The 10,990-nt window shown below is 33.2% G+C and overlaps 1 protein-coding gene and 1 pseudogene across 1 annotated transcript in view; one reads left to right on the top strand and one right to left on the bottom strand.

The window, feature by feature from the left end:
- The window catches only part of KCND2 (potassium voltage-gated channel subfamily D member 2), a 462,470-nt gene that overhangs the window by 419,501 nt on the left and 31,979 nt on the right, over positions 1-10,990 (top strand). The gene's annotated exons all lie outside the window — the stretch shown is intronic.
- Positions 10,269-10,384, bottom strand: LOC112478799 (annotated as a pseudogene).

Here is a 10,990-nt window from a genome sequence, read left to right as displayed (position 1 = left end):
GGAAAGAGAAAAGTGACAACTTGAAGAGAAGAAAGACACTTTTTGTACATTTTCATAACAGTTGTTAAAATCAATGACAAGTAAAAGCAAACTAAAGACAGGAAGAAAAGAACTTCACGAGATTTCTTTAATTGAAATTCTATTATGCCCTGGGGCATAATAAGCATGCTATCACAATACAATAAAACAAAACTGAATCAGAAATCATAGATTTAGATCATGTACTATAGGCATCCAAAGTAAATTCATGAGAAACTGATACGTGTGTGTAAGAAAGAGCTAAACTGAGGAGAATTAACAGAATAGAATTGTATTACATAATTAAAGGTTGGCTAAATACTGTTAAATGAGTGATTATGTTGGTAATAAACTTTCCAGAAAAATATTTACACACATATTGCTGAACATAAACGGATGGTGAGGATAGGACTATAAATCACCTTATAGATTGCCTAATATCAGCCTTCTAATAATGGTAGCTACTCACGTACTCACTATTTACTATTGCCAGGACTGTGCTAATGTTTTTCATAGGTATCATATAATCATATAATCTTCATATATGCTTTGTGAGAAAGGTATTTTGATTTCTACCCTTTTCCCAGTTATCTCCTACTCATCTTCTATTCCTCAACTTAAATATTTCGCCACCCAAAGTTAATATCAACAGCCTCCTCAACTTTCTATTTCAAAATATCCTAGTGTTTCTTTATAGTAATTATCATATGTGGAATTATCCATTTACTTTTGTTCTTCAGTTTAATTTCTATCTTCCACTCTACCGGTCAAGTTCTACAAAGGTAGAGAGAGTCTTTTGTGTTCCTTGTATACCCAGTGAGTTCAATAAATATAGGTTGATTAAATAACCAAATGATGAGACAACAGGCTTAGAAAAGTTAAAAGAGAGCATGGCTAAGTTACAGAATGTGATTCAAATGGAGCTCTCAGCATCTTCAGAGCCCTTGGACTTAAGCACTATGTTACCTTATCTATGCCAGCTAGACTACTAATTTCCAAGGCTCAGTCCAAAATAAAAATTCAGCCATGTTCAAAAAGCAAGAAAAAAGTGCTATTAAATGTATTAAAATACAAAGCTTTATCATTTCTTTCAGTTTCCCTTCATTCGCCATATTTTTAATTTGCTACTTAATGTGGTTTTAAGTAAACTTAAAACTTTAAATTATTACCATGAATTTTACCATTCATCTTTATATTGTGCAAAATTAGTTTTAAATGCAAATATGAGTATTCACCTTGTATGCAGAATCACTGAAATTAGACGATTCACATTTCGTAACTTGAACATGTATATGTATTTTGGTCTGATAAGAATGGTGGAAACACTGCGCAAAACTAACTCAATTGTTTTCATGTCACTTCATGATTATGCAAACATTATATCAACACTGTCTACCTTCAGCTTGCTGATGAGTAAAGAGGAACTCAGAGGAAAATTTGCCTGTCTTTTCTCTTTCCGTCTAGGTCATCATTTCAGCTTAAGTGGTTGGCTAATTGAGGACATTAACAAGAGTAAGAAAGGACTTGGTAGAGGATCTTTGGTTGCTCATGTTTCTCAGAATGCCATTCCTTCTTTCTGCGTTCGAAGCAAATTTTAGTTCAAGAAGAAAACATGGTTTTTCAGGGTTATCAGCACCCCCGCTTTCTCAGGCATAGATGTCACATGCTATAGTGTACTTGCTTGGTGTCTTGCTGAACTTCCACATATGGTGATTTCACCAACGTGGCCTCTGTGTTCAGGGCCACGTTGAGTACTACATGCAAACCGAGCAGCAAGGAGCAGTTGATGCACATACTACATGCATCTCCTCTGCTCACACACATGCTCCATTATCCCACAGGATTTCACGAAACCAATGATAAAATTATTAAGAATTTTAATAGCAGAGCATTAAACCAAGCAGGGAGCCTTTGTGAGCATGGGGTGCTATGCAACTGCACAGGTCACACAACCAGGAAGCAGCCCTGTGTACTGTGCTTCTGCTTTTTACCCGATGGGGGTATATCCAAACTCCAGAGTTACAAGAATGAGTCATGTTATAATAAGGTAAATACACCTGATTTCTGTACCCTGTGAGGACAAGGTACGGAAATCAGGTGTATTTACCTTAGATACCCTGTGCTTTTTCAAACTTCTATTATAACTGGTGCAGGATGCAGATACATATGTTTACACACAAGAAATAAGGAATTATTTTTATTTGCAGACATTTATAATCGCTTTGCCATTGACTGAGCTATTAAATATTCAAATCTGAGCAGGAAGCAAATAATTTAGTGCAGCAATATTTTCTCCTCTACTTCACTATTAAAATTGAATAAAAGTTAAATAATACAACAATGCAATTGTAAATATTTTAGCCAGAAGGACATCATACTCTTCAGCCTCTCTTGAAAAGAGAGACAATCATAAACAAAGTCAACCATCTTCAAAGTTCTTTGGGTCTGGGTGGAATTTGTATTTTTTCCCACAGTTCCTCCTGACACAAACCCCAATTCTGAGGACATATGCTCTAAGACCCATATCAAAAACAAGTTTTCTTACTTACCATCACGCTGGGGACTGCCTTCACTTAAGGAGCCATTCAGAGATTGGTACTTCAGCTGTATCAAGAAAATTAACAAACTGAAGTTTTCTGGTTTGTTTAACAGATGAGAATACTTAGTCTCATAAAGGTTATGTAACTCACACAGCTGGTAAATAGCAGCATTAGAATTTTTAGCCAGGGTTGGCAGAGTGTGCATTCTTACCCAATTCATTCTCAATAAACTCACTAAAGCCAGAAATACAGTCATGATAATATCTGTATCTCTTTTATAAAACTAGAGGTATTACATTCTTTTCCCCATTCCGTCTGATTTTTTTAATTTACATTAGTCAGTTAGCTCTATTATGTTCTTACACACTAGGCTAGAGTACACATTTTTTGTGTCTACACTGTTTCTCACTTTTTTTTACTTTTCTGCCACTATTTATCTGAAGATATTTCTTTAAACTACACTTCAATTAGAAAATTTTATACTAAAGTTTTTCCTTGGTTATTCATATATATGATACAAAAATATAAAATGTAGATTACATATTACATTTTTTATACATTTATGTTATGTATAATTTATAAATGATTAAATAAAAATTGCAAAGTAGAGTCATCGGTTGTCTGAAAGATGTCATATCTTCTCACCAAAGATATTGATTTTAGCACTTGATCAAAGATTCAAAGAAACCAATTTCATCATTATAGTGTCCATATACGTTTATGTTCCATATTTTGTATAGTGTTCCATTATAGTGTCCATATACGTTTATGTTCCATATTTTGTATAGCGTTTATTATTTACTCAGTAAAACTGAAGTTTAGGGTATGCAAGGCAGTGAATTCAACATTGTATTTGAATGACTTGCATTCACTTTACTAGGACGCCTAAAACAATTCAATGTCTATTAGCTACGAAGATGTAATTTTCCAGACTTAATATAAGTACCAAAGGCCCATATTGAAAGAAAATCATGCTCTCTTATGAATACAGCAAGAGCCAGATGGAAAATGGAGAGGATCATGCCAAGAAAAGGAACCCAATAGGGTCGCCTAAGTTAGAGCACGTAAGAAGGATTTGACATGAATTCTTTGTATTTCTTCAGAAATAAGTAAAACACTTTAAATGGTTTTTGTGTTTTATGCAAATTCTGTTAATATTTTTACTTCAGAGAATATCCTGATTGTATTCCTTGAGACTGGTTTCTGGGCAAAAGCAGTTTGTAACAGATTTGTAGGAGTAAGTTTATTTTTTATTTTGGTTCATTTGAATATGAGGATTCATCAAAGTCTATATTCATAGTAAGGATCATAATTTATTTTATTTAAGTGTAAGGTTATAATCAGGCAACTCGATAAATGAACAAATCAAATATACAAGTTAAGTGGACAGTAAAAGAGTTTATTGTGTAACAAAGACTCTAAAATTAACAAGACTGAGTATTCTGTGCACAATAGTTGATGTCTCAAGCACTTCCTTTCAATGTAAAAGATTTAAAGTTGATGTGATCAGGCTCAGTTGATGCTTCTTGCTCTACTCTTTGTCAGCATGGACCCTAAAAGGACTGAGATAAGAAAGCTATTTCTTTTTGATATGGTAAGTTTAATATGTACTTGTATCTGTAGAGCCTATTGAATTTTTAAACCTTCAGTTTTGTGGTTTTCCTTTGAATTTTGGATTTCTGATATATTTTTTAACTTAGCTTGGTAGTCTAGGAAGAATATAAATGAACAAAAGAATATTAAATAAGGAGGGCAACAGAAGTCCATAATGAAAAGCACAAAACAATTCTACCTAAAAAAAATAAATTTCATTTGATTTTAAAACAAAAGAAAACTAAAAGAAATAGTCATCTTAAAATGGAAATTCAGAAACTAGCTACAGGTCCCAGAAGTGATGGCTGAACCTAAATTTCCCAAACAAATTCAGGACACGATCTAGCCCAGTTTGCTTCTTTTATTTCATCTGCAATGTCCAGAATGCCAGAGTTCAGATTTAATAATCATGCATATATGTCTGTATAATATAATTTGTAACTAGGGCCAAATGACTACATGTGAGGCTAGGCTCACTTAGCCCTTCTTGCCTCTCCTGTGATTGTCTTTGCAGGCACATAACCCCTCTAAGGCTTCATTCCCTTATCTGTAAAACAGCGTAGTAATGGTGCCTCACTGTGGGGTTATGAACTTATGACAAAGGTGTTTTTCCTCATAAGGTTCTTAGCACAGTGCCCAATAAATATTATCTATTGTTTAGCCAAAGTAGTCTAAAGTTCTCCAGCATCACTGGAACTCAGCCCTTTATAAAGGAAGATCCTATGGAATCTATTTGGCCTCTATGAACTAACTAACTCATCTCCAATGGCAAAGAGTCCACCTGGCAAGATAGTTTGAAATAGAAATCTCCATCACAAAGTGAAAAGTGGGAAGAGCGAATATGCTCATCCTCACATTTTAAAGATAAGGAAATAGTCTGAGAGGTTATTTACTCAATGTCACAAAGCTGATAGGAGACAGAGCTGAACTTGAGCACAGGTGTTCTGGATCCATGTCTTGCCAAGATTAAAATGAAATAATTTACAGTCGTGTTGTCTCAAATAAAATGCCATCAAGTATGAAACAGTAACAAGGGGGCATAATGCACTAGTATTTAATAATCAGTAATAGTCGGCTTTTTCCTTTTATTTAGCAAAATTCATTCGGGTCAGAAATCTGGGCAAACATGCCATCAGAGATGGACATGGATAGTGATAAGTGCCTCCACATAAGACCCCCATTCATTCAAATGATCCTGTCATCTCTTGCTAATATGAAATTCAGTTGCATGAATTTAAATTTTTTTTCTGAAACAAACTACAGTGCAAACTGGATTTACAGACCCCATTGTCATTGGGAGGGTTTTTTTGCAATGTTATTACCTATGTGAATTGCACAGTCTTAAATGTGAGGGTAATGACTTCAGAAGGTCTGGATTGTGGTGACATACTATTCTGTTTTGGTTTGGTTTAGTTTTTCTGGAAAATCAGAAGCAAATTCAGATATAAACATTAAAAATCCCAGCAATAATATTGGTTTTATATCTCCTCTGTGCAATAGCTTATTCCAGGAGAGTTATAAAATAAAATAAAAAGGTTTTGCTCATATCTGAGGGGTATTACATTATTTACAGTACTTCCTTGAGCACATCGATTATTATTTAATCTCTAATGCTGATATTCGATTAATACTAGAAAAACATTTGATATATAATTCTAAGAGCTACAATGCTTCAGTTTCTCTAAACAAGCTCACTTGTTTTCTTCCAAAAAAAAGTCATTTCCTTTCTACATTCTTTCACTGAAAATGGTACTGATGTGTTCAATCATTGAAAATTTTAATTTACTATGTAAAGTTGGTCAGTTAAAGCTTCCTTTACATGATAAGGAAGTTCTGACAAAGAAAATAAATTACTTTTTAATGTAATTATATAAGTAAAAATATCTGTTGGTTATAGAACACAATATAATTAACATATAAAAAGTGTTCAGCTATAATTCATAGATTTGTTTGTACTACAATCCAGGATGAGCCAGCATTGTGCTTGCAAATAACTATCCATAGAAACAACTAATCATGTTGATGTAGTTTACCACTTTTTATTTCTGCTCTTTGAACTTCTGTTCTCAGAATTGTATATTAATTTGAATCATAAGAATTTGGCAATATTCAGGTACATTTTGTCTATTACTTCTTTATTATTCTGTTTGCTCATGTTTAATATTTATGGCATTTCACGGAGGAGGGTACTATGGCATAAAAAAATAAAACATAAATATAGAAAAATCTAATTTCTGGAGCCAGTCCTAGCCTTTGAAAATTGAAACATTTTTCTTGTTTTGTTTTGACTTTATAACATGTACCCATTTTTCTATTAGAGAGTAGAATACTACATATATATATGTGTATATATGTATATATGTATATGTATGTATACATACATATACACACATATATATGCATGTGAATATATATACACATATATGTATATTACACACACACACACATACTTTCCAAGAGAATTAAGTGTAAATTAAATCACAAAAAAAACTCTTTGGAAATATTAAATAACTCTTAAGATAAAGACATACTGGAACACCAGAAATCAATGATTTTGAATCAAGAACTTAGAGCATATAGATAGTGCAGACCAAATATACCAGATATATTTCTCACTCATTTCTCTGGCTTTCCATGGTATTCACCTTCTGGGGCATTAGAGATAGAGTATTGACATTACTGATCAAACTTGACTGATTAAGGAGGCTCTTTGCTTGTATTTATTGTGGATGACTCACATCTCTGCTTACATATGGCAGAGATCTGGCAGGGTGTTTAAAATAAGATTGTCTCTGTTGTCCCAAAATTTGTTTTTTTCTTTTACAGATGTTAAGATTAGTTTAAAAAAAAAAAAAAGTAAAATGATAGTTGTGTAATCAGATAAGGTAAGAAAATGTCCAAAGTTTGTTTTGCTCCTCTAAAACTACTTGGACTTTACATATACAATTTATAAAAGAATAGAAAATATTGCTACACTCACCTTCTTGTTTTCAGTTAATAACCCTTAACTGCTGGCTGCCCTTCTTACCTGAAACTGTTACTCCATGACAGCCAGATGCTCCTGCTCTCAAAAGACATTACCATATGAAGGGTAGATGTTCTGTGTGCAAAGGCACAAAAACAGCTAAAACGAACTCACTAAAATTATTCTCAAAGTCACTTAACTATGTTAGGACTCGGAATTAGTTACTGCAGGATTTTTTTTTTTTTTTTGAGTAGGAAAATTGAGGGGAAGTTAAAACAGCATATTACACATATATCATGAGTAAGATCACAGAGCTTAATATTAACACATACCAACCCGGCTTCACATACCCTTTCATTACATGGTGTCCTATTTCAGCAGGTACATAGTGACAACTCTTCATAGAAGCCAAAATATTATCTGACTTTATATTAAATCCAACACATAGCTTTCTATATAAGTTCTCTACTTGCAGTCTTTCCTGAAAACCAGTTGTAGACTCATTTGACTTTTATCATTAATTAATTGTTAGGGAGTTAAACTTGTATCCATACTTAGTCTAGTTAAAAAAAAAAAAAAAACAAAAACAACTATTTCATGTTTTAATGTGAAATTTCTTTGAGTCCACTCAGACAATTTGCTGAGAATATTCTTATTTTTCTGCTCACTTAGTAAGCCTAAACAAAATTCCACTCAAAATTATCACATCTGTATCCTAACAGAAGCTCATAATTACCTAGATTCGCTCTTATTTTAAATCTTCTATAATCTGTTAGAATGTTTCAACAAGAAAGGCTCACTAAGGCAAATAAAACAAAACAAAACATGTTTTTCACATTTTATTTCTTCTACAATATAAAATAATTAGCACCACACTATGTATAAACAGTAAATCCAAAAACATGAATAAAGTTAGAAAGTTACATAAAAAACTTGCTTTTTTTCTGATTTCATTTAATAGAATTTAATTTTAAATATACATATGCCACATTCCCCTTTTGACTTTACATTAATTTGTTTATTCGGTTCTCTGCTCTCTTCTCTGCACAGAGGGAGGTTTCATAAACGCATATTGACGTGCCCACTGCAGGCTTATGCGGAAGAAGGATTAATCCTCCATTGTGTAACAGTCAAGTTCTATTTAGTGGTTTGACTGCAAAGATCAATACAGGGTCTCTAAGGCATAATGGTTGGCTCCAGCTCACTCCTACTCGACAAACAAACACCCTTTTAAAAGTCAGTTCACGTGAAAAGCTTTTTCTAGGCACAACCAGCCCTGGGTAAAAATTTGCAACAGTTCGAGTTTGAATTTTAGTTCTATAGGCTTCATTTCTGGGCTCTTTTCCCTTTGCATGTGACTCCTCTCCAACCTTTCCCCATTAAAACCTGCCTTCAAGGAACAATTTGATATATAAATTCAATCCCAAAAAAGTACACACGAGTTCAAAAGCATAATGTGTTACTGGTTGGATTTCAGCAAAGACAAGAATTCTTAGGTAGATAAATCTTTAATTGTGGAATTTAGTAATTCAAAGAGCATGAGAGACATGAAGTTGTCAGGCAGTCGTCTCAGAGTCATCAGAGAGATTCACTCCACCTACTCATAACTCTTTGGAGTTGCCTGGAAGCCCCTTCACACGCTCCCTCTCTTAAATGCTTGGCTAACTCTTTTTTACTCCAGATTCAGTTCAAATCTTGCCTCCTATGAAAGTGTTTCCCAAATACATTCGACTCCCAAGGAACCTCACTATCATTTCTATTATAGTAGTTATTACACTTAACTATTATTTTCTGTGTCGCCTCTCTCCCTGCTAGAAGTCACTAAGAGCAAGGACTGCTGCTTTTAATCTCTGCCTTCCCACATTTAGCACAGTGTTTGGAATGTAATATGTCCTCTTTTGACCCCCTTGTACCAATGCTGCGTAAATAGTAGACAGAACCATGGCAATCAGCTCGTTCTCCCTTTCATCTACTATATGGCCCATGACACCAGGCGTCCTGTAATGATGAAGAGGGCAGTAGTGGGAAAGGAGTAGATGAGCTGGGACACAGAGGCTCGTCTACCCTCTTCCCCCAGAAGGTACATTTCCTAAAGTCAAGAATTATAAAATGTTTGAAAAAAATATATGTTTAACAGTATTAAGGTAATGATTTGGTGAATGATTTCAAACTCTTCTACAAAAAAACACTTACCTTTCCAAAGTGAGTTGATTACACCAAGAAAGGTCATTCTAAATCAGGGACTGGCCAGATACAACCTGCTGATTAAATATGGCCCATTTCCTGTGTGTGTACTGGTTGCGATCTTTAGAGAGTATTTACATGTTTAAATGGTTAAAAAACAATCGAAAGAAGAATATTTATTGACACATTAAATTATATGAAATCCAGATTTCAGCATCCATAAATAAAATTTCTATTTATTTATAGACACTGACATTTTGATTGGATTACAGTCACCCTCATTTATTAATGGATTATCTAGGGCTGTTCCTGCACTACAAAAACAGTTAAATAGCTGTAACAGAAACCATATGTCCTGCAAAACCTAAAATATTTACTATTTCTCCTTTACAAAAGAGTACTCTAAATAAGTATATTAGGAACCTAATGACATTATTTACCTCTCTTTTAAAAAATAATTCAGAAACAATTGAAAATGAGCAAAAGCTATTCACTTAGGCTTGAAGAGAATAATAAGTTGTTGGGAGATTTTTCCTTTGGTTTAGAGTCACCCTCATTTATTAATGGATTATCTAGGGCTGTTTCTGCACTACAAAAACAGTTAGAGGAATAGAGGAAATGTAAACACATAAGTAACAATTGTTTCCAATAGAAGTTAGGTCAGATAAATCATGAATGCAAACAATACAACATCTTGGAGGTTGGAGAAAATATATATATAAATATTTAGAATTCTGAGAAAATGTAAGAGTTTAATTATTTTTTTATTACTCCAACTTCTTTCTTTAACTGGAAGATCTTTGAAGGAGAAAAAAGAATCAAGTATTAATCGTATTATCAGTATTAAAGTACCCCACTTATTATAGGAACTAGATAAACTCTTTTTTTTTAAAGCAAGGCAATTTTTTGTTGACCTCACAGATTGCAAGGACTTGCCAATTTACGATCCCTTATTTTTTTATCTTTTATGCCTACAGCACTTGGTCTTCCTAGGTGGTCTCCCATCCAAGTACTAACCAGGTCCTACTCTGCTTAGCTTCCAAGATTAGACATTGGGCTTGTTCAGAGTGTCATGGCCGTAGACTAGATAAACTCTTGAGGAAGAAAGAAAACAAGAGAGAAAAGAAGGAAAATATATTTAAAAAGAATATTTGCTTTTAGCTTTATTATTTACTTTAACTTATTTTTCTTTTCTTATTTGTGGAAGTGTGCTACTTCGAGTGTTTTTATCTAAGCAGACAATTTTATTTGTGTATATAAAACCATGAGCAAATGTTTCAAAGAATATTTCAAGGAATGTTACTCTTGCTATTTCAAGTTTAAGCCTCATTTTCTCATAATGAAAATCAATCATCTTTGATCACATAGTGACTGCTCTTCAAAGGTTAAGGCATTGTCTTTACCTTACAACTATAAATAAATTATTATCATAAACCTCATAAAACTTCATTAGCGGTAGAAACATCAAGTTGTCAAAAAATTTTAAAAGACTATTATTCTATTCATGATAAAGACGTCTATTATTGAACCACTAAGTTTTGTTTTTGTTTTTTTTAATTTAAAGCACACATAGTGTATTTTCATTTTATTGTCCAAACCCTCATTCACAATCTTATATTTCCTTTAAACATATGACCATTTTTTCTTCATTTAAATTTATAACTAACATCCAAGCTTTGACATGTTTAGC

This window comes from Pteropus alecto, unplaced genomic scaffold, assembly GCF_000325575.1.
Source record: "Pteropus alecto unplaced genomic scaffold, ASM32557v1 scaffold22, whole genome shotgun sequence".
NCBI lineage: Eukaryota > Metazoa > Chordata > Mammalia > Chiroptera > Pteropodidae > Pteropus > Pteropus alecto.
The sequence above is the reverse complement of the archived record's forward strand: the minus strand, read 5'-3'. Positions and strand labels throughout refer to the sequence as shown.